We start from the raw sequence: 23,991 nt of genomic DNA, 5'->3' as shown, positions 1-23,991 counted from the left end.
ACCAAGCTCAGAAAGTACCAAGGAGTCTTCATTGCAACCTGAGCTACAAATATTCTCCTTTCTAAGTCCATGTGTGGCCATTCAAAGGATTTCAGGACTTCTGTCCAAGGGGACAGTTGGTCTATCTCCCTGATGGTGAACCTATGGCACAAGGGCCATCGCCTAGGTCAGTTCCACAGCGCATGCGTGCGCACCTCCTGCCAGCCAGCTGATTTTTGGATCTCTGCTGGGAGAAGCGTGCACATGCACGGGGTGGGGGTCGCACATGCATGCACAGGGGAGGGGAGATGCTGCGGGGCCCTCCACCCCTTGTTTTTGGTCCCAAGAGGCTTCAGGGAGGCCTGTTAGCACCAAAACTAGGGGGTGTGCGCATATGCATGGGGGGCGTGGGAGTGCGGAGGTCACACATGCATGCGTGGGGGGCTGCGGGGGGAATTGGATTATGTGTGTCGGCACACATGGGCATGCTTTTGGCATCCGAGGGAAAAAAGGTTTGCCATCACTGGTCTATCTGAATAGGACAAATATCAATACAATAGCAGTGTTGGAAGGGACCTTGGAGGCCTTCTAGTCCAACCCCCTGCCTAGGCAGGAAACCCTATACCGTTTCAGGCAAATGGCTATCCAACATCTTCTTAAAGACTTCCAGTGTTGGGGCATTCACAACTTCTGGAGGCAACTTCTGTTCCACTGATTAATTGTTCTAACTGTCTGGAAGTTTCTGCTCAGTTCTAACCAATATCAACCAATGATTTCCTATAGCATATAACGATTTCATCAGAGGAGGGCCTAACTCAAACTCAACAAAAGCTTGCAACTTTGCTGGTGTACCAAAGAAACTGGAAGATGATGGTGCCATCTGGTGGCACTTGCCATAAAATGTGGCATGTCCCATGTCAAGGACAAAATCGTCCTCACCAACATGCCAGAGCTGAAGTTTACTTAATGCTGCTGGGAGTCCCAACCTGCTAATAGGTCAAGACAAACAAGCAGCCCCAGACCTTGGCTGGTTTGAATTAAGCTTAACATACAAGTACAGCTCTTCTGGTTTAAGTCTCAGTGGGATGTACAAACTCAGCCAGTGATAGCTGGTCCATAAATCTTAGTTCAGCAAAAGACAGTCTTGTGCATAAGCAGATGGGATGAAGCCATGTAGGATAGTGGGAAGGAGAAGCCTTCAGAACAAACTTTCAAAGCACAACTGCTCAACTTCCGGCTTTGCCAGTTTGAAGGCAAAGTTACAGAGAGGCATGTTAGAAAATGCGACATTCTGTGAAAGTTGACGATTGGACTTTGAAGAAGTAGAATAAGAAGGATGAAGTTTGCCCTTGGAGAAGATTCCTGAGAAGCAAAGAAAATTAACCAAAGGATTATTGAATAAATCAGCCCAAAGTCCGTACATAAGGCTCAGATTGCCCTAATTTGAACACATTATGTGAAGATCCAGCCGTTGGAAACGGTTCTAATGGAAGGAGAGGAGAGGAGAGGAGAGGGTGACCAGAATCATTACAGTGATGATGGATGAACCATTGGAAGATATGAAAGTTCAGGTGAGGGACAAATCACCATGAAGAAGCCTATCAGTGTGATCTTCAAGAGTGGACAACCACTTGATGGCACCTAATCAACCACAATCCTTGTTAGAAACAAACCTGGATGCCCAGAGACAGTTAGCACTCATGGAACTCAAACATTATCTTCATTGGAATTGATCTTCTAAAGCAGGGGTGTCCAAACTTGGGAACTTTAAGACTTGTGGACTTCACAAGTCTTAAAGTTCCCAAGTTTGGACACCCCTGTTCTAAAGTGTCTGGATTGAGAAGGAAGAAGTTTCACAAGCAGTTTTTACGACAAACCTTCTAATATTTATGACAAGAATGATCTGCCAAAGCTTTGTGGCAGCCTCTCCGCTGATGATCAGTTTGCTTGTTTATTTAATTTATATCTCTCCCTTACTTGAATTGAACAATTCTAAGCTGCATACATAACACTTTGGTCTATTTTCCTTATAACAAAAACAACGCTGTGTTATGAAAAGGGGTGATGGGCCACACAGATCCCCTTGGCTTGTACGCTAATAAACCATCCCACAGTTAAACAACTCTGGATTGGTTAAAGGCAAGAACCACCCTCAATGTACGGCCACCATTGAGCTCACCATTGCTAAGCAAGATAATTGTCAAGCGAGTTTTGCCCCATTTCATGACTTTCCTTGCCACGGTTGTTAAGTGAATCCCTGCAGCGGTTAAGTTAGTAACATGGTGGTTAAGCCAGTCTGACTCCCTGTTGACTTTGCTTGTCAGAAGGAAGCAAACGGGGCTCAAACCCACAACTTTGGGAGGCAAGTCGTTCCACTGATTGTTCTCGCTGTCAGGAAATTTCTCCTCGGTTCTAGGTTGGATCTCTCTTTAATTATCTTCTACCTGTTCCATCTTGTCCTGTCATCAGGTGCTTTGGAGAATAGGTCGAGCCCCCCCTTATCTGTGACAAATAGTGGAAGACTGCTCTCGTGTCTCTCATGCTATATGACTGTAAGCCTCCCGGAGTTACCTTGTGATAAAATGGGTGGCCAATGCATTTGATAGGTAGCTAGATAACTAGATTAGATAGGGAGATAGACAGCCAGATAAGACAGATAAGATAGACAGACAGATAAAGATAGGTAGCTAGACAGCTAGACAGACAGACAGATAAAGATAGGTAGCTAGACAGCTAGACAGACAGCTAGACAGACAAGATAGACAGACAGACAGATAGATAAAGATAGGTAGCTAGACAGCTAGATAAACAGACAGATAGACAAGACAGACAGACAGACAGACAGATAAAGATAGGTAGCTAAACAGACAGACAGACAGATAAGATAGAGAGATAGACAGATGGACAGATAGACATACATACATACATACATACATACATACATACATACATACAGCTAGACAGACAGACAGACAGACAGATAAAGATAGGTAGCTAGACAGACAGACAGACAGATAAGATAGAGAGACAGACAGATGGACAGATAGACAGACATACATACATACATACATACATACATACATACATACATATAGCTAGACAGACAGACAGACAGACAGACACAGAAAGATAGATAGACAAGATAGACAGACAGACAGATAGATAGACAGAAAGACAAATGGACAAACAAGATAGACAAATGGACAGATAGATAGACAGACAATCAAACAGACAGATGTCACCCCTAATCCTCTTTGTTAGACTAAACATGCCTTGTTCACATAACTCATTCCAAGACAGGGACTGGTTTATCAAGAGCAGAAGCTTCCTTCTTCCCTCTCTTTTCCCCCGTGGCAACCATCCTGTGAGGTGATTGGGCTGAGAAAAAGTGACTGGCTCCAGCTGGCCTTCGGTCCTAAGGCAGGACTAGAACTCACAATCTCCCTATGATTGGCACCAAGTCACCCCACTGGCTTCCGTGGCTTAGGCGGGATCAGAACCCACCGTCTCCATCTAATATTTCATTTGCTTCTTCAGCCGGCTCCTCTACAACCCTAAAAGCCAATGTTGGCCATCTAAAAACATTTATTCCTCTGCCATAAATATAAGTCTCCCTTTTTGAGAGCCTCTTAGTTAAAAGAGAAAGCCTGTTCTTCAGCCAAGCATTTTCTCCACTGTTTTTCAACTTTTCTCCATGCGCTGCATCTCCTTCGTTGGCTATGGCTTCCATTGCAGCCCCTTATTCCAACATGGACCTTCTCCAGGTGGGACTCAAATCTCCTCTCTGGGTTCCAGTTGCGAGTTGTCTGAAGCCAACAACTTCTCCAGGAATGCAAGTCAGAATGGGTGGGCAGACCAAAAAAAACCCCCAATTGGTCCTCCCACAGAGTTTCCCGCAGTAGAAGCAAGATGGATTTTTAGTTTATTTATTATGTCTATGCCTGTGGTCCTGAGACTATTTATGTCATGGTTAAAAAAAAGAAATCTTAAGGGACCCTTAGCTATTTCTGGGCCTAAAGTATACCTACATTTAGGTGGGTGAGTGTTGAGGTTTGGTTAGTTTTTCCTTCCCCCATTTCCTAGAAGGTTTTTTTTTCTCCCTTTTGGGGAGGGGGATTCTTCTCAAGGTAGTTTAAACTACAGTTCTTTTAAAATATTTTTCAATTCCTCCTTAAATAGACTGGAGACAATGAATCAAATCAGGGGGGGGAAATATATTGAGTGTGTTGAAAATAAATTAGAGATACAGGAAGATACCTTTGAAAGAAAGATAGGGGCCTGGGCAGAAATTTTGGAAACTAGACAGTGGAAGAGGGTAGAGATGGGAGAAATACCTAGATTGAACAGCCAAAACATAGATACAGATAGAGACAAAGATCCAAGAGAGAAATATGGGAGGCAAGTCAAAAAAAGCATAACAATTGAAGTATTGAAGCGGGCAAGAGACGATGGATGGATGATTTCTCTTTATTGTTATTGTTCTGATTTGCTTTTATTTTTCTCTCTCTCTCCTTTCCATTTTTAGGTAGGTGACATGACTAGAGGTTAGGTAGGCTAGAAAGAAAACGTCTTTTAATAAAAGGGTGACATAACTAAAAGTTAGAATAAGAGATAGAAATAAGAGAAAGGGGGAATGTTAATGTATACATTTTTATATAATAAAATAAGAGCAATAACAAGAGAAAACATGGAATAATTGAATAATGACAGAATAATGCAACTTAATATAATTATGTATGACTATTAGAAATATAGAAGTTTGTTGAATGCAATGATTATGATTAATTTAATTAGTTATATTTGTGTTAGAATGTATGATATCCAGGTGCCACACTGTTTACACATTGATATGTTTGTTAAATAAATAAATAAATAAATAAATAAATAAATAAATAAATAAATAAATAAATAATAAATAAATAAATAAATAAATAAATAAATAAATAAATAAATAACTTTTAAAAAATGGACTGGAGGCATTATCTAATCTTTAGCCAGCTCTGGTCAACCTCTTTCTCAAACCAGGCACACTTTGCAAATTTGAGATTTGCTCTCTCTGGAAAGCTGCTGTGATTTCTTGCCCATAATAGACTGGGTAAACCAACCAACCAACACCCCCCCCCCCAGCTGCTACATAGCAACCCTTTCAGCATTTGAAGTTATCTCCTTCCCTTTGCTAAGCCTTTGCGGAACTAAATTCTTGGTATTAGCAAAGGCTTGGAATACTGCATCCAGTTTGGGTCGCCATGATAGGAAAAAAGATGCGGAAACTCTAGAAAGAGTGCAGAGAAGAGCAACAAAGATGATTAGGGGACTGGAGGCTAAAACATAGGAAGAACGGTTGCAGGAACTGGGTATGTCTAGTTTAATGAAAAGAAGGACTAGGGGAGACATGATAGCATTGTTCCAATATCTCAGGAGCTACCAAAAGGACGACTAAAAGTCAAACTTTTTTCCACAGCACCAGAAGGCAGGACAAGAAACAATGGATGGAAACAAATCAAGGAGAGAAGTGACCTAGAAGGAGAAACTTCCTAACAGTGAGGACAATTAACCAGTTGGAATGCCTTGCCTTCAGACACTTTGAGTGTCCATCACTGGAGGCTTTGACCAACCAACCCTTATCTGAAATGGCATAGGGCTGCACAAGGAGACTTCCAAGGTCCCTCCCAACCCTGTTATTCTGTGTTCTGTGACTTCAACTCTCAGAATTCGCTAGCCAGCATTAGAGAAATTCTGGGAATTGAAGTCCACCTTAAACTGGCTGAGAAACTCGGATCTAGAGAATTGATCCAGCTTGGGAATTCTGGGAGTTGAAGACCACACATCTTCAAGCTGCCAAGGTTGACAAATACTGTACGATGGCCTCCTGCCTGGGAATGTCAATGCCAACCCATTTGGAGGGCAGCAGACCTCCGAAGTCTGCTCCAAAGATAATATGCTCGCTTAGTGCAGCATCCAGGCCCCACCAGATTTTCCGACAAACGGAACTTATGAATCACGCTGGAGAAGTGCAAAGCATTCACCGACAAACAGAAGAAGAATGTCATTCTTCTCCCTGTAATGGAGCCGCCCGGAGCTCAGCTTACAACAGATGGGGAGATGGGGCAGGAAAGAAACGATCCCAAATATTCAGCGTTTATTTTGTTTTAGAGGGACTAGAAGCAGAGAATGAGAGAGACGCTGGTATGTGAGCCAGAGAGAAGGAATAACAGTAGCTCTGTATGGGTGTGTGATGTGTGTGTGTGTGTGTGTGCGCGCACACGCGCACACACGCGCGCACACAAATGGGCAGGTTTCCCTAAAAGAAAAAACAGACTGGAGTTCTTTGCTCTGCCAAAAACTCAGGTCACAAGAAGTTGGAATTATTTCTTCCATCTCCTTCGAAATGTGACAAATTCACAACTATAACCATCGGGGTTCCTCTCTCACCTCCACAAAGCTTCTAGCAATTGGAATGCATGTTTACCTTCTTTTCAATCCAGCTTTTATTTTTATTTATTTATTTAGTTTGTCAAACATGTAAAAAAAACAGGTATAAGTATAAACATAAATATTAACACAGTAAATCTGTACAAATAAATGGGGACAGTAGGACAGGGACGGTAGACACGCTGGTGCGCTACCACCTTGGAGAAGACAAAATGTCTTCTTTCTTGCAGCAGATCCCTCAAGAGATGGAGTGGGGTCAGTCCCTATCCCAGAGACTGTGGCTAATGAGTGTGGTTTCCCCGGTTGCAATGTATGGCTGTGAAGGTTGGACCATAAGGAAGGCTGCGCGCCAAAGAATGGAGGCCTTTGAACTCTGGTGCTGGAGAAGACTCCTGCGAGTCCCTTGGACTGCAAGGCCATCCAACCGGTCAGTCCTAGAGGAGATCAACTCTGACTGCTCTTTAGAAGGCCAGATCCTGAAGACGAAACTCAAGTACTTTAGCCACCTAAAAAGAAGAAGGACTTCCTGGAGAAGAGCCTCATGCTGGGAAAGATGGAGGGCAAAAGAAGCAGAGAATGAGGTGGCTGAATGGAGTCACTGAAGCAGTCGGCGTGAGCTTCAATGGATAGTAGAGGACAGGAAGGCCTGGAGAAACGTTGTCCATGGGGTTGTGATGGGTCAGACATGACTTCGCAACTAACAACAATAACACTCTAAACTGGATAAATCTAGAGTTCAGGATAAAGCACTGGTCCTTTTCTGATATCTTGGCATGATGAACGAGAATAATGGCTAGATTCCTTCCCTTCTCCTACTTCCTCCAAGGCCAACCAGAGAAAGATCCAACTTTAGATGATGTCTATGAAGAGTGGGATAACTTTGCATATGCACAGCAGGCAGATTTGCAGTAGTAGTCCAAAGGAATCAAAATTGTAGCCACAACAGCTCCATCAAAGAATCTGCCCATTTTTAGGTGTGTCACCCACATGCAAACACAGGTCAGAGTTTGGGTTTGTGCACTTGTGGCCGCCATCATAACCGCCTTACAAATGCCCCTGATCCGCCATTTTTTTTCTCCACACATAAGAAACACACAGATCCCATGTAATGAAAGCTAAAAGATAAGGTTTCCTAAAGTACAGGTAGTCCTCGACGTACAACCACAATTGAGCCCAAAATCTCTGTCACTAAGTGAAACATTTGTTGAGTGAGTTTTGCCCCATTTTATGACCTTTCTTGCCACCGTTGTTAAGTGAATCACTACGGTTGCTAAGCAAATCTGGTTTCCCCATTGACTTTACTTGTCAGAAGGTCGCAGAAGCTGATCACACGACCCCAAGGCACTCAATACGAGTCAGTTGTCAAGCATCTGAGTTTTGATCCTGTGACCATCGGGCTGTTACATCAATCATAAGTGTGAAAAATAGCCACTTTCTTCATGGCTGTGGTAGCTTTGAGTGTTTGCTACGAGAACTGTTATACAACAAGGACTTCCTGTACAGTTTCCCAAAGCTTAAGTTAAGTTTGTTTTTAGAAAAATCTGACTTACCCCGTTTCTCCAAAAATAAAACCTCCCTGGATAATAAGCCCAATTGGGCTTTTGAGCACTTGCGCTAAAATAAGTCCTCCCCCCCCCCAAAAAAATAAGCCCTTCCCTAAAATATTTAAACACATGCACAACTAGTCCCCGCCATTTCCTAGGGAGCGGAAAAGGAGAAACATGCCCCACGCATCATACATGCACCTGCCATACACGCGGAAAGGCCTCATAGAGGATGCTCCCGCAAACCCTAGCTACCACGCCCCTTCTCTTAGTGACGGCCGCAAAAAGAGCAGTAGGCCCAGTGACTCTAGGGCTGGCAAGAATGTGCCAGAAACAGAAACAGAACTTCTGGCCCTCTCTGGATCAGCTGATCTGTGGACCGCAGACCAAGGTTAAGAGGCCTCCTGCACCTCAAAAATAAGAAGATGTCCCCGAAAATAAGGCCAATCACTTATTTCGGGTGTCAAAAGAAAAGAAGACCCTGGCTTATTTTCGGGGAAACACGGTACAATGAAAGCAATGTTCATTGCAAACTGCACTCCCCTCCCCCCCCTTTTTTTTTAAAAAAATGCAATTACAACGTGTTAAAACTGAAAACAGTTTGAGGCAAAAAGAATTCTGGCAAATGTTAAGACACTGTACTTACACATCATACTAAATCAACGTATATTAAACCCTGGATTATCAAATAAATCACTTCATAGATTAATCTAAATCCAAATGAGTAGATTCACATGTCTTGTTAGATCAAAACAAACTAATTACATTATTTATGGCTTAGCATAATCTGTGAACCAGACCCTAAATACAATCTTTTATAAAGTCATTTCCAACCAAACAAGCACAAGCTTGATTCAATATCCATAGCAATGAATGCTATTTTTTAAAAAAAAAAAAAACCTGAAATACAGCTTCTGGCTAATAATTAGGATTTAAATTAAATCTGAATAAGCTTAGCACTACATGCTTGCATTGTGTTTTTTATAATTGCTGGGTGTTCTTGGCCTAGTTTATACATAATACAAAACCATAATGTGGTGTGTTTGGTTTGGGGCTTCTGGCTTAGTGCTGTATATGAACCCAGCTACCATGAGTTGTTCAACTTAAAACTGCTTTTAATAAGGTCAGAGTTTGCCTTATGCGTAACTTTAGCCTCCTTATAGCTCTTTAGTTTTGTATTATCCAGGGAGCAAAGAAATCAAGGGTTAAGTGGTCTGATTCACACAACATATAGCTGGGTCAATTATAAACCTGGTTCTGAATTTCCACAACCAGCTAAATTTAGATCCTCCTCAACTCTTTTGGAACAATGATAGGGGCTGGCTTAGCAATGGCCCTTATATATTGCTTCATAGTGTTTTACAGCACTCTCTGAGTGGTGTACAATTGTCAGCCGACTGCCCGCTACCATCTGAGTCCTTGTTTTACCAACCTCGGAAGGATGGAAGGCCAAGTCAACCTTGATGTGTTCAGGATCGAACTCCTGGCAGCGGGCAGAGTCAAGCTACAATATTGCATTCTAAGCACTATGCCACCATGGCTCTTAGGTAGTGAGTACCCTCTTTGCAATGGAATGTAGTGAGAATTTTGATTCCCTAGTAAGGAGGGGTTCCATTGTAGAAGAGTCACAAGTAACTCAGCCCAGCTATCATATGTGATAGAAAGAGGGTGAAGACAGTTCCTAATAATTCTGTTTTGTATATTGTAGAGTATATGCAGACAATCGAGTCTTTAGTTTATAAGATTTCATCTATAAATATGAAACAATGAAGAACTGAGCTTGGAAGAAATAGTGTGAACAGAGTTGTGGAATAGGATGGGATAGGATAGGACAGGGTAGGGTAGGGTAGGGTAGCAATTAGACCAGACTAGACTAGACTAGACTAGACTAGACTAAAATAGAATAGAATAGAATAGAATAGAATAGAATAGAATAGAATAGAATAGAAGAAATAGAGTAGAGTAGAGTAGAGTAGAGTAGAGTAGAGTAGAGTAGAGTAGAGTAGAGTAGAGTAGAGTAGAGAATTCTTTATTAGCCAAGTGTGGTTGGACACAAAAGGAATTTGTCTTTGGTGCATATGCTCTCAGTGTAGATAAAGCAAAATAAAATACATACATAAAGAATCATAAAGTAAAGAATCATAAGATACAACACTTAGTAATAGTCATAGGTTACTAATAAACAATCAAATTGTACTAGGAACAAATAAAACAATATAAATTGTAAAGATACAAGCAACATGGTTATAGTCATAAGTGGGAAGAGATAAATACTAGGAAGGAAGAGAATAATAACAGTAATAAAGTGTTAGTAACTAATTTGACTGTTATAGGAATTAGTTGTTTAGCAGAGTGATGGCATAATATAAGCATATAATATAAGCAGAGTGATGGCATAATATAAGCATATAATATAAGCAGAGTGAGGGCATAATATAAGCATATAATATAAGCAGAGCAGGGTTGGGTTTCTGCTGGCGTTAACTGCCAGTTCGGTGCATGCGCAATTTGCTCCGGTTCGCTCCGCGCATGTGCGCAGTTGCCTATAAATAGGTCTGCGCATGCAGACCAATTCGGGGGCATGGCGAGCTTTCCGTCCCCACCGGTTCGGCAACCCAGTTGTAATTTTCACTTCCGGTTCATCCGAACCGGTGCGAACCGGTAGCAACCCACCTCTAAAGCAGAGTGATGGCAGAATAGAAGCAGATTCTGAATTTCTGATTGTCGTTATTCCCAGGCGCTCCATCTAATATTTCCTGGCTAACATTTCTGCATGTCTCTCTCCAATATCTATTAATCGGTGTACAATTGTGCATATTTTAATATTGTTCTGTGAACTAGACTCTTGAGAGTGATGCTTCACGCTGTCCTTATAATGCCAAGAACAAAAGGCCCCACAATTGCAATTTCTAGTCAATGACATCCTAGTCGCTTTCTTAAAAACACTTGAAAAGAGCTCTCTCCCATTTAATACAGCAGCTGCTATCTCGCAAAGTATCTGTCAGATTCCAATTAATGTACCCATCATCACAAATCAAACTCAGGATAGATTTGAGAAGGAAAGGGGACAAGAAATGATATTCAACTATTTTTGGGTCTGCAGAAATACCACCCCAAGAAAATAAAAATTAAGAGCTGGAAGAGACACCTCCAGCAACAGAAAAAGAAAGGAAGAGGGGAAAGAAGGAGATGAGAGGAAGAGAAGGAAGATAAAGGTAAGATGGAAGGGAGAAGGAGAGAGGGCAGGAAGGGGAAGAGGAAGAGAGGAGTAGGGAAGAGGTAAGGAGAGAGGAAGGAAGGAAGTAGAGAAAGGAGGGAAGGAGAAAAGAAAGGGAAAACAGTGTCAAAACAGGCAAGGAATTGTAAATAAAGCAACCCAAATGGTATATATTTGTAACCCTGTAAATGGAATGACAAATGTATAAGAACGACGAATGTAAAAAAGAATAATAACTATGTGGATGTATACCTATAATTGTATATAGAGAACAAAAAGTAAAAAACTTTTCCAGAAAAAAACCCCAAATCAAATTCTGAGGCATTTCAGTCCAGAGGCAGATTCAGGCTTGACAGTATCGCAATAAAGAAGTTACATAATTTGCTTTTAGAAACAACCTGTTTGGTAGTTCAGAACCCTTCAAATGGACTAGAAGCCTTTATGAACTTTTTGCATAAAATGGATAAAAAATGTGATTATGGCTTTATGATTAGATAGGATAGAAGAGAACCGTGATATAATTTTAGAGAGGGTTTCAAATATACTGTATTTTTTGGAGTATGAGACGTACTGGAGTATAAGACGCACCAAGATTTTGAAGAGGCAAATTAAAAAAAAAATTGCACTCTGCAAAACGGCACATTTTTCACGAAAATGGGCATGAATAGTCCATTTTTAAGGGCATGCATAGCCTTTAGGAGGCTTATAGAGTGCTCCTGGGGGCTGGGGGGGAGGCAAAATTGAGCAAACAATGGGCTGTTTTTCACTCATTTCTGCCCTCCCCAGCCCCCAGGAGAACTCTGGAAGCCTCCTAAAGGCTATGCATTGCCATTTTGGTAAAGGGGGCGGGGTTTCAGGCGGCCAAAAGTGCTGTATTCAGTGTATAAGACGCACCCAGATTTTCAGCCTCTTTATTGAGGGGAAAGGTGTGTCTTATACTCCGAAAAATACAGTAATTGTACTTATCACTGCTGTGAAGAATATCAAAAGCCCCTCCTTTCTATCTTTTTTTCTTTCTCTTTTATTTCCCTTTGGGGTTTTTTTTCCCTTTGCTGCACTATTGGCTTTCACTTTGATTTCTTTTTCTTTCCTTCCATGGTACTAGTTTGAATTGGTTTTTATTAAAAACTTTTTAAAATGGTTGTTTTGTGTGTTTGCGCGCGCATGTGTGTGTGCATTTACCCTGTTTCCCTGAAAATAAGACCTCCGTGGATAATAAGCCCAATCGGGCTTTTGAGCGCATACACTAAAATAAGCCCTCCCCAGAAATATTTCAACGCATGTGCAGCAGGTCCTCGCCATTTCCTGGACGGAGAGGGGGGAACGTGCACCTCAAAAATAATAAGAACTGTAATAATAATAAGATTGTACTACTATTGGATGGATACAGGATGATGTAATGAAATGCTATAATAAAAATTAATTTGAATTTATTTAAATTTAGAATATTTTGCATAAAATGAAGTAATAATAGTTATAGTCAAATAAATGATTAACAATGATAAGTTATGCATATATACTAGATTGATAATACAAGATTATATATAATTTGTAAGTGGACTATGGAGAGGATACACAAAAGTTATGTAACCAAAGATAAACAATCTTATAAAATATGGAATTTATCTTATCAATGGCTGGACCAAAAAATATGGAAGTGAAATATGCTAGAGAATTTTATAAAGATGTATTACTACTGGAGGGATTTAGGATGATGTAATGAAGTGCTATAATAAAAATTAATTTGAATTTATTTAAATTTAGAATATTTTGCATAAAATGAAGTAATAATAGTTATAGTCAAATAAATGATTAACAATGATAATAATTGTATGCATATATACTAGATTGATAATACGATGTTTTATATAATTTGTAAGCGAGGACTATGGAGAGGATGCACAAAAGCTTTGTAATCAAAGATAAACAATTGTATAAAACATGGGACTCATCTTATGAATGGCTAGACAAAAAAATATGGAAGTGAAATATGCTAGAGAATTTTATAAAGATGTATTACTACTGGAGGGATTTAGGATGATGTAATGAAATGCCATAATATAAATTTATTCAAAATTTAGAATATCTCGCATAAAATGAAGTAATAATAGTTATAGTCAAATAAATGTTTAACAATGATAATAATTGTATACATATATATATCAGATTGATAATGCGAGATTCTATATCAATTGTAAGTGAAGTCTATGGTGAGGATGCACAAATGTTTTGTAACCAATCGACACACTGTACGAAACTGGAAGATGGTTTTATGTTTTATGTTTGTCTGTGCTTGTTTGTTTAAAAATAATTTTTAATATAAAAATAAAAATAATAATAACAACAACTCCCTGAAAATAAGGCCATGCTTATTTCGGAGGTCAGAAGAAAATAAGCCCCTCTCTTATTTTGGGGAAAAAAATGTGTATGTGTGTGTGTGTGTGTGTGTGTGTGTGTGTACGTGTACGTATATATATAGTATATAAAACTTTTTAACCAGCAATTAGATGCATTCCTCGTCACCATCAAAAGAAAACAGTGCCAATGGGCATTTCTCTTGGCTTCCACTGTGCCTCTCTCCATCTTCTTTAAATTAAGTTCAAAATAATTTTGACTTCAAAAATAGTTATCCAGGTTTGCTGTGAGGCAAACCAAAGCTCGATCCTTTGGCATGCTCAGCATTTCCAGAAAGGTCTCAGGGCCTTTGTGTCCCCTGACCATTTTTGAAAAGTGTAAAACAATTATGTTTGCTGCGTTGTTGGAAGATGTGCCTGTTTATGGTGGGTGACAGGGGCGGTTGTGAGCAGAAGGCTGGAGAAAGGTATCAAAAAGTCTCAGATGTTGATGAAAGCATATATATTTTCTTTGGTATCCCCCCCCCCATGTAAGTTGTTTCATTAGTAAGGTAAAGGTAAAGGTTCCCCTGACACATATGTGCTAGTCATTCCTGACTCTAGGGGGGGTGCTCATCTCCGTTTCAAAGCCGAAGAGCCAGCGCTGTCCGAAGACGTCTCTGTGGTCATGTGGCCGGCATAACTAAATGCTGAAGGCGCACAGAACGCTGTTACCTTCCCACCTAAGATGGTTCCTGTTTTTCTACTCGCATTATTTATGTGCTTTCGAACTGCTAGGTTGGCAGAAGCTGGGACAAGTAACGGGAGCTCACTCCGTTACGCGGTGCTAGGGATTCGAACTGCCGAAATGCTGACCTTTCTGATCGACAATCTCAGTGTATTAGCCACTGAGCCACCGCGTCCCTAACTTCTATTAGTAAGCAATAGCAATTTGTTTCCACTCACATCAATTATTTCTAACCTGACTCCCAATCCTTAATTCACGAAAGGAAAGATTGTAACAGGTAGTCCTCAATCTACAAACACTTGTTTAGGGATCTTTCAAAACTAGAATACCACTGGAAAAAAAGAGATTTATGATCAGTCCTCACATGTTGGTTGCAGCATTCATGTTGTTCACATGATTGAAATTTGGGCACTTGGTAACCAGGACATATGTATGATGGTTGCCGCATCCCAGAGTCATCTGATCACCATTTGCGATCTTCCCAACCAGCTACCAACAAGAGAAGTTGTTAGGTGAAGTTGGATTCCTTTAACAATCGGGTGACTCACTTAATAACCAGGTGATTGACTTAACAATGACAACCAAAAAGGTCATAAAACCCTGTGTGACTCACTTAATGGGTGTCTCACTTAGCAATGGAAGTTCCTGTCCCAATTGTGATCACCAACCAAGAACTACCTTGTAGTGAATTACGGCACATGAAATATTGCATCGTATCTCTCTAGAAATAAAGGCAACTGACTTTTCAGATGCAACAGGAGAACAGGGGACTGGAGGCTAAAACATATGAAGAACGGTTGCAGGAACTGGGTATGGGTAGTTTAATGAAATAAGGACTAGGGGAGACATGATAGCAGTGTTCCAGTATCTCAGGGACTGCCACAAAGAAGAGGGTGTCTAACTATTCTTCAAAGCACCTGAGGGTAGAACAAGAAGCAATGGGTGGAAACGAATCAAGGAGAGAAGCAACTTAGAACTGAGGAGAAACTTCCTAACAGTGAGGACAATTAATCATTGGAACAACTTGCCTCCAGAAGTTGTGAATGCTCCAACATTGGAAGTTTTTAAGAAGAGATTGGATAACCACTTTTCTGAAGTGGTGTAGGGTTTCCTGCCTAAGCAGGGGGTTGGACTAGAAGATCTCCAAGGTCCCTTCCAATTCTGTTACTCTATTCTAAAATATGGCCAACTCATAAGCATCTGATTGGCTGCTGTGAGAGAAGGGGGAGCTGGGCTAGACAGAATTTCAGTCCAATTCCCCGGAATCCTTTTTTTTTTTTAAACAAGCAAGGGGGGTGGGGAATCCACAGGATTTTCTTTCTACAGTTTCTGGAATTTGATACAGAGTGTTGATGCGGGGTGTTTGCAAGGAATTGAAGAGCACAGGAAACTTGTCATGTAGCAATAAGAACCGTGGCAAAAGGGAGCAGGAATACCCTTTCCCTTCAACTCCCTTGTTACTACTGCAACTCTAGATTCACACCTGATGCAGCTCAACAGCTTTTAGGATTCAGTTCGTCACATAACTGCATGGAGGTGCAAATGCAGGAAGAAACTTTCATTAAAGTAGCTACGTCTTTCCTCGGGTTTCTGTAGCAGCCATGCCATCCTGGGAAAAGACACTGCTGCTTTAAAAAGTTCCAGGGAGGTACAGACCAAAGTCCCTTTTTACAACCAAATCACCATTTGCGAGTCACCAGTCGGGCGGCCAGATCAATCCATTTAATAAACAGGTAAAAATAAATCTAGAGTGCTGCACAGCTTTAGATCTTGCTTCAAGAATGGGATAGCAACTGTTAGGAATGTAAGCTAACAATTGGGTCAGCAATATATAAACCATGAGGGTAATACTGTAGCTTTAAGTACTGCTGTAATGGGATTGGTTGCTGTTACCTCAAGCAGCCATAAGAGGGAGCCAGAATGACTGTTAGTTCTCTGTTAGATGCTGATTGGTGATACTGCTTGATACTGTATCATGTTACTGTGCGTTTTTGCTACTGTTAGCGACTTTGTGTGCTGAACTGATTATATGAAACTGGACTGTGTTCGATGGATCACTCCTTAACGGAGAACATTGATAACTGACTGACTGAACTGTGTGTAACTTGAACTCCGAATACCTCTATTTTCCACAAAAGTAAAACCCTATTTAAACTGCAGTGTCTCTGTATGCTGGCTTGTGTGTTCTCCAATTCTCATTATGCTTCTCTGCATACTCACTCTCCTAACGGGGAGCTTACCTAACAGCAACTACTGTTCTTGAGAGCAGCAAGCTGGTTTATGGCGCACCAGACATACCACGTATGGCATGAAAGCGGTCCCTGCTCCAAGATAGCCTCATCACCGCCCGCCTCTTGCAGTAGCAGTTCTTCTCTCCGCCGAAGGCAGGTGACAGCAAATAAAATGTTGGCACTCCTTCTCAAATCTGCTACCAGTTGGGAAGAAGGAGTCATTCTCCTCTTGGCCTCCTTCACATTTGCCTGCTCTGAGGAATACTACACTGCCTGCAATGGAGCAACTCAGAAGGAAGTCGAGAATCTGAATCAGGCCAAAGGCCCATGAGTAAAACTGGCTTAGCGTGTGGCTGAAGGCCAATTCTTGGACCGTGCATATTTCGTCTGGCTGTCAACCCAACTGGTACGATCCAGCCCCCCTCCTTTTCCGACACGATGCTCTAAAGTACAGCTTTAATTGAAGCCATGGCTGTACCTGAAACATTTTTGGCTCCAAGACATAAGCCTCAAATACATGAAGCATTCATAAAGGAGGAGGGGGGAAAAATGCTGAGCGCGGATAAAGTGCTTTCCCTTCTCCCAAATGACAAATCCCAACCAATTTTAACATGCTGAGATTAGGTTAAAAGGCAAGATAATCTGGGTAACCAACTCCTGGCATGGCTTAGGGTGAAAATAAAGCACCACTTTTAAGCATTTCTGGCCGCCCAGAGTTTGCCATTCCAGGGGGACAGGTCAGATTAATTTTCTTCCCAAGAGAAACATCACAGTGTGTCATGCAGGAGTTTTAAACATTCATCTCTTCTGTATGCATCAAGGAATCTGGATGTCAAGTTTATAGGCCAATCTTTCAAAAGGGCCAGTCTTATTCCCTTCAAATTTAGGCCCAGTACTCTTCAACATCTTCATCAATGATTTGGATGAGGGAATAAATGGGGAACTCATCAAATTTGCAGATGATACCAAGCTGGCAGGAATAGCCAACACTCCAGAAGATAGGCTTAAGATACAGAAGGATCTTGACAAACTTGAACATTGGGCACTATCTAATAAAATGAAATTCAATGGTGAAAAGAGTAAGGTTCTACATTTAGGCAACAAAAACGGAATGCACAGGTACAGTATAGGTGATACCTTACTCAGTAGTAGTAACTGTGAAAGGGATCTTGGAGTCCTAGTGGACAACCATTTAAATATGAGCCAGCAGTGTGCAGCAGCTGCCAAAAAAGCCAACACAGTTCTAGGCTGCATCAACAGAGGGATAGAATCAAGATCACGTGAAGTGTTAATACCACTTTATAATGCCTTGGTAAGGCCACACTTGGAATACTGCATTCAGTTCTGGTCGCCACGATGTAAAAAAGATGTGGAGACTCTAGAAAGAGTGCAGAGAAGAGCAACAAAGATGATTAGGGGACTGGAGACTAAAACATATGAAGAACGGTTGCAGGAACTGGGTATGTTTAGCTTAAGAGAAAGAAGGACTAGGGGAGACATGATAGCATTATTCCAATATCTCAGAGGTTGCCACAAAGAAGAGGGAGTCAAACTATTCTCCAAAGCACCTGAGGGTAGAACAAGAAGCAATGGGTGGAAACTAATCAAGGAGAGAAGCAACTTAGAACTGAGGAGAAATTTCCTGACAGTGAGAACAATTAATCAGTGGAACAGCTTGCCTCCAGAAGTTGTGAATGCCCCAACACTGGAAGTCTTTAAGAAGATGTTGGATAGCTATTTGTCTGAAACGGTATAGGGTTTCCTGCCTAGGCAGGGGGTTGGACTAGAAGACCTCCAAGGTCCCTTCCAACTCTACTATTGTATATTGTATAAATCTTGATAGATCAAGAGCAATAGCAATAGCAATAGCACTACAGCTTCTTGGGGCTGCACTGCAATCTTCCCCAATCTTTCTGGCTCCAGGGACCAGTTGTAGAAGAAAAATGTATTCCACCAACCAGGGGTGGGGGTGATTTTGCATACACAACCTATAACTTAAGCATGCACGGATGAAGCTTCGCCCACTCGACTCTCCTGGTTCCCAACAGGCTGCAGATCTGTATGGGTACCCAGGAGTTGGGGACCTCTGCTTTGCAGCCCTCTCTAAGTGGTTTACAGAGTCAGCCTATTGCCCCCCCCCCAACAATCGGGGTCCTCATTTTACTCACATCAGATGGATGGAAGGCTGAGTCAACCTTGAGCATGTCAGAATCAAACTGCTGGCAGTTGGCAGAATTAGCCTGCAATACTGCATTCTAACCACTGAGAGAGAGGGAGGGGGTGAGGGAGGGAGGGCGGGAGGAAGGAAGGAAGGAAAAAATAGCAATAGCACTTATATGCCGCTTCACAGTGCTTTATAGCCCTCTCTAAGCGGTTTTTATAGTGTCAGCATATTTCCCCAAACAATCTGGCTCCTCAATTTACCAACCTTGGAAGGATGGAAGGCTGAATCAACCTTGAGCCTGGTGAGAATCAAACTGCTGGCAGTTGGCAGAATTAGCCTGCAATACTGCATTCTAACCACTGAAAGGGAGGGAGAGAGGGAAGGAAGGAAAGAAGGAACGAAGGAAGGAAGGAAGGAAGGAAGGAAGGAAGGAAGGAAGGAAGGAAAGAAAGAAAGAAAGAAAGAAATTAAGAAAGAAAGAAAGAAAGAAAGAAAGAAAGAAAAAAAGAAAGAAATAGCAATAGCACTTAGACTTATATACCGCTTCACAGTGCTTTCCAGCCCTCTCTAAGTGGTTTACAGAGTCAGCCTTTTGCCCCCCAACAATCTGGGTCCTCATTTTACCCCCCTCAGAAGGATAGAAGGCTGAGTCAACCTTCAGCCAGTCAGGATTGAACTCCAGATTATATTGCTTTGGAAAAGTAAAAAGTTGAGATGCGGTGCTAATGCTTTATGCAACAGAGAGAATCAGAAATCCACACTTCTTTTCTTTTCTCCCTCCCCCCTCACTTTCCTTTCTTCCTTTTGCTCCCTGCTGTGTCCTATTATTTGCTTTCATATTTTTGTATTTTATTCTATAACTTAATTAAAAAAAGATTTTTTTAAAAAAGATTAAACTCCAGACTGTGGGCAGAGTCAGCCTGCAATACCACATTCTAACCACTGTGCCACCAAGGCTCTTAATGCAACATCCGATCAGCTATAGCAATAGCACTTAGACTTATAAACCGCTTCATGGTGCTTTTAAAGCCCTCTCTAAGTCGTTTACAGAGTCAGCCTATGGCCCCCAACAATCAGGGTCCTCACTTTACCAATCTTGGAAGGGTGGAAAGCCGAGTTCACGTTGAGCTGGTCGGGATCAAATGTCTTGCAGTGGGCAGAGTTAGCCTGCAATGCTGCATTCTAACCACTGCGCCACCACGGTCCAGTGGCGCACGAACACAAACCTGTAATACCAACCATCTAACGCTCCTTCTCAAAAATATGCCAGTTTGAACCAGGGGTGCAGAGGCCTTAAGTTGGCAATCAACAAAGAGTTCGAAGTGTCAGGATCCAAACCAATCAACAGTCAACACAAATTCCTTCCTGCGTCTAGTCATCAGAATTAAAATTGTAGCTTTAGCAGCTTTTATACATATTTATCCGACGTCTGCACCACCATCTTAGTCACCTAATAGCAATAGCCATAGCACTTAGACTTATATGCCACTTCACAGTGCTTTATAGCCCTCTCTAAGCGGTTTTTACAGTGTCGGCATATTTCCCCAAACAATCTGGGTCCTCAATTTACCAACCTTGGAAGGATGGAAGGCTGAATCAACCTTGAGCCTGGTGAGAATCAAACTGCTGGCAGTTGGCAGAATTAGCCTGCAATACTGCATTCTAACCACTGAAAGGGAGGGAGAGAGGGAAGGAAGGAAAGAAGGAACGAAGGAAGGAAGGAAGGAAGGAAGGAAGGAAGGAAAGAAAGAAAGAAAGAAAGAAATTAAGAAAGAAAGAAAGAAAGAAAGAAAGAAAGAAAAAAAGAAAGAAATAGCAATAGCACTTAGACTTATATACCGCTTCACAGTGCTTTCCAGCCCTCTCTAAGTGGTTTACAGAGTCAGCCTTTTGCCCCCCAACAATCTGGGTCCTCATTTTACCCCCCTCAGAAGGATAGAAGGCTGAGTCAACCTTCAGCCAGTCAGGATTGAACTCCAGATTATATTGCTTTGGAAAAGTAAAAAGTTGAGATGCGGTGCTAATGCTTTATGCAACAGAGAGAATCAGAAATCCACACTTCTTTTCTTTTCTCCCTCCCCCCTCACTTTCCTTTCTTCCTTTTGCTCCCTGCTGTGTCCTATTATTTGCTTTCATATTTTTGTATTTTATTCTATAACTTAATTAAAAAAAGATTTTTTTAAAAAAGATTAAACTCCAGACTGTGGGCAGAGTCAGCCTGCAATACCACATTCTAACCACTGTGCCACCAAGGCTCTTAATGCAACATCCGATCAGCTATAGCAATAGCACTTAGACTTATAAACCGCTTCATGGTGCTTTTAAAGCCCTCTCTAAGTCGTTTACAGAGTCAGCCTATGGCCCCCAACAATCAGGGTCCTCACTTTACCAATCTTGGAAGGGTGGAAAGCCGAGTTCACGTTGAGCTGGTCGGGATCAAATGTCTTGCAGTGGGCAGAGTTAGCCTGCAATGCTGCATTCTAACCACTGCGCCACCACGGTCCAGTGGCGCACGAACACAAACCTGTAATACCAACCATCTAACGCTCCTTCTCAAAAATATGCCAGTTTGAACCAGGGGTGCAGAGGCCTTAAGTTGGCAATCAACAAAGAGTTCGAAGTGTCAGGATCCAAACCAATCAACAGTCAACACAAATTCCTTCCTGCGTCTAGTCATCAGAATTAAAATTGTAGCTTTAGCAGCTTTTATACATATTTATCCGATGTCTGCACCACCATCTTAGTCACCTAATAGCAATAGCCATAGCACTTAGACTTATATGCCACTTCACAGTGCTTTATAGCCCTCTCTAAGCGGTTTTTACAGTGTCGGCATATTTCCCCAAACAATCTGGGTCCTCAATTTACCAACCTTGGAAGGATGGAAGGCTGAATCAACCTTGAGCCTGGTGAGAATCAAACTGCTGGCAGTTGGCAGAATTAGCCTGCAATACTGCATTCTAACCACTGAGAGGGTGGGTGGGTGGGTGGGTGGGTGGGTGGGAGGAAGGAAGGAAGGAAGGAAGGAAGGAAGGAAGGAAGGAAGGAAGGAAGGAAGGAAGGAAGGAAGGAAAAAATAGCAATAGCACATATGCCACTTCACAGTGCTTTATAGCCCTCATTAAGCGGTTTTTACAGTGTCGGCATATTGCCCCCAACAAACTGGGTCCTCATTTTACCGACCTAAGTGACTCTGGGCACTTCATATCATTGTCAAACCATACAAAGCCATAAATAAAAGTTTAAATTAAAAACAGGCTAAAAACAAGTTAAAACGTCCAAGTTAAGATAAAAATCAAAGTATAAAAATCCCACAAGAATAGGAGGTTAACAAGGCAACAGGCATGTCCTAAGCAGGCCACCAGCCATCCCCAAGGCTGCATCCACACTTCTACACACACACACACAAACACACACAGAGGCTAATTTTTCAAATTCACACCCTGTTTTTTGCAATGTGCAATGCCCCAAAGGCAAGCTATGTTTACAGTCTGTCTTTAATATATGGATGGCTCAGATATTTGATTCAGATGGGGACCTGGGAACCCATTTTCCCAGTTACGTGTTTATCCATGTTTATCTGACGCGAGGAGACATAATACAAGGCAACCCTTCCAGTGGGACATCTGCCCACTCCAATTACACACACACACACACACACACACACACATACACTCCTCTTATTTCTACCAAGTCTACCAAGAACTTCCTTTTGGCTGGTGGTGTCTGTTTTCTCAGTACCACTTACGTTAAGGAAAAAAAGACATTAAAACATCTCTGGAATTTGCTGGCCTTACGACTTATGAAACATGTTGCATAAACGCACAGAGGAAAACCATCTACTGTATCCTGCACAAAGTCCCTCTGCGTGGTCGGATTATTGTGTTACTTGGGTTCCATTGACATTGCCTGGGGGGGGGGGGGGAATGCGTTTCTCCCAGTGCACCCCTGTCTGAAGCCATCACACATTTTCAGATGCACAGCCCCAAATCCCTTTTTATCCCAGTTTTGTTCTAACAAGAAAGGGGGAAGAAGAAAAGGTAGCTGTTGGGGATGCAGGTAAATTTTTCATCTCGCAACGCGACAACTTCACACTTTCAGAATTCTATTGCCATACGGTGAATTCTGAAACTCCCTTTTGGACAGAAACCTCCGTTTTAGTTTATATACCATATATATGACTTATGTTCTAGCAATGGGAAGCTGGCTCAACCGGATAGCAATATACAATGCACTAGGATACAAATCACATCCACAGGACCTTCGTGGAGAAACAAGGACTGGCAGAATGTGAAGGCAGAAGATCTGAGAGTTTTCCATACTTTGGAGGAAGTTTTGTTTTGTTTTTGAAGAAGCTGCATTTGCATTTCTAACAGCCAGGAAGAAAGGATATGTAGCATTTTGCATGCAGAATGATGACATCAAAGATACGGGTAAACTTAAACCGCTCCATATTCAAGTCTGTGTAAATCAGATTTGCCTAGGCTATTTGATAGCTGATTAAATGGAGACTACAGGTCCCATGTTGCTACACCAGTATGCTAACTGAGGAATGCGGCCGTAGTCTCAAACACTACAACTGGAGAAACCAGCTCGATGGTGGGAAACAGGAGTGAGTGAGTCCGTGACAGAGAACGAGTGTGCGTGTCAAGCTGTGTTCGCACAACTCAATTACCCCGCTTTCTCAGTTAACTATTTTCTCGGCTTGCGCCCTGAGCTACCCACAAGCCAAGCCAACCCCCCTCCCCACAAAAACGCTCAGCGTGTGACGGAGAGACAGAGCCAGGAAAGCTCCTCACTGACCTGGGTCCGCGGGTCGTGTGAACCCAGCCAGCTGCCCCGGGAAGGAATCCAACCGGTGGAAAGCAAGAGAAGCGCAGGCACCTGACCTCGGGGAGCAGCGACCAGGCGGCGGTGGGTTGAAAAGCTGGACGGCGTTGGCAGCCGTGGCTCGCGGGGCAGCGACGAAGGCGGCGGCGGCACCGGCTGTCGGCGGAACCTTGGCGGGCAAAGCGCAGGGAAAGCGGCCGCGCAGCCAGGCAGCAGCGGGCGCGCGAGGGGAGCCAGCCAGCCACGGCTGCGAATGAGAGCGCGCAGGAGGGAAGCCGGCGCTTTTCACGCCCTCGGCGGGGGTTTCTTCCCCCCCTCCACCTCCTGTCTTTTTGGGACCGGCCAATGCAGCTCCAGAGGGCTGGGCCGGCTGCTTGCAAGCGAATAAGACCCCCCCCCGTCTCCCCAAATCTCTGTCGCTCCCTCTTGAGCGCCTTCCAAGCTTCGCAATGGGTTTTCCGTGGCGCAGGACGCTCCGGGGGAAGCCTTCAACCCCACTTGTTGATGTGCATG

At 42.4% G+C, this 23,991-nt stretch overlaps 1 protein-coding gene across 3 annotated transcripts in view; it reads right to left on the bottom strand.

Annotated features, from left to right (window-relative positions):
* The window catches only part of COL8A2 (collagen type VIII alpha 2 chain), a 249,830-nt gene that overhangs the window by 178,293 nt on the left and 47,546 nt on the right, over window positions 1–23,991 (bottom strand). For 2 of the 3 annotated variants that reach the window (XM_081962032.1, XM_081962037.1), the window contains exon 1: window positions 23,452–23,709. The exons of the other annotated variant lie outside the window; for it this stretch is intronic. The gene's annotated coding sequence lies outside the window, so the exon portion shown is untranslated. Of the gene's footprint in view, window positions 1–23,451; window positions 23,710–23,991 lie in introns of those variants that run through there. 3 annotated transcript variants of the gene reach the window in all.

This window comes from Natrix helvetica (genome assembly GCF_964273705.1).
Source record: "Natrix helvetica genome assembly, chromosome: 9".
In the NCBI taxonomy this organism is placed as follows: Eukaryota; Metazoa; Chordata; class Lepidosauria; order Squamata; family Natricidae; genus Natrix; species Natrix helvetica.
This window is presented reverse-complemented; position numbering and strand designations above follow the sequence as displayed.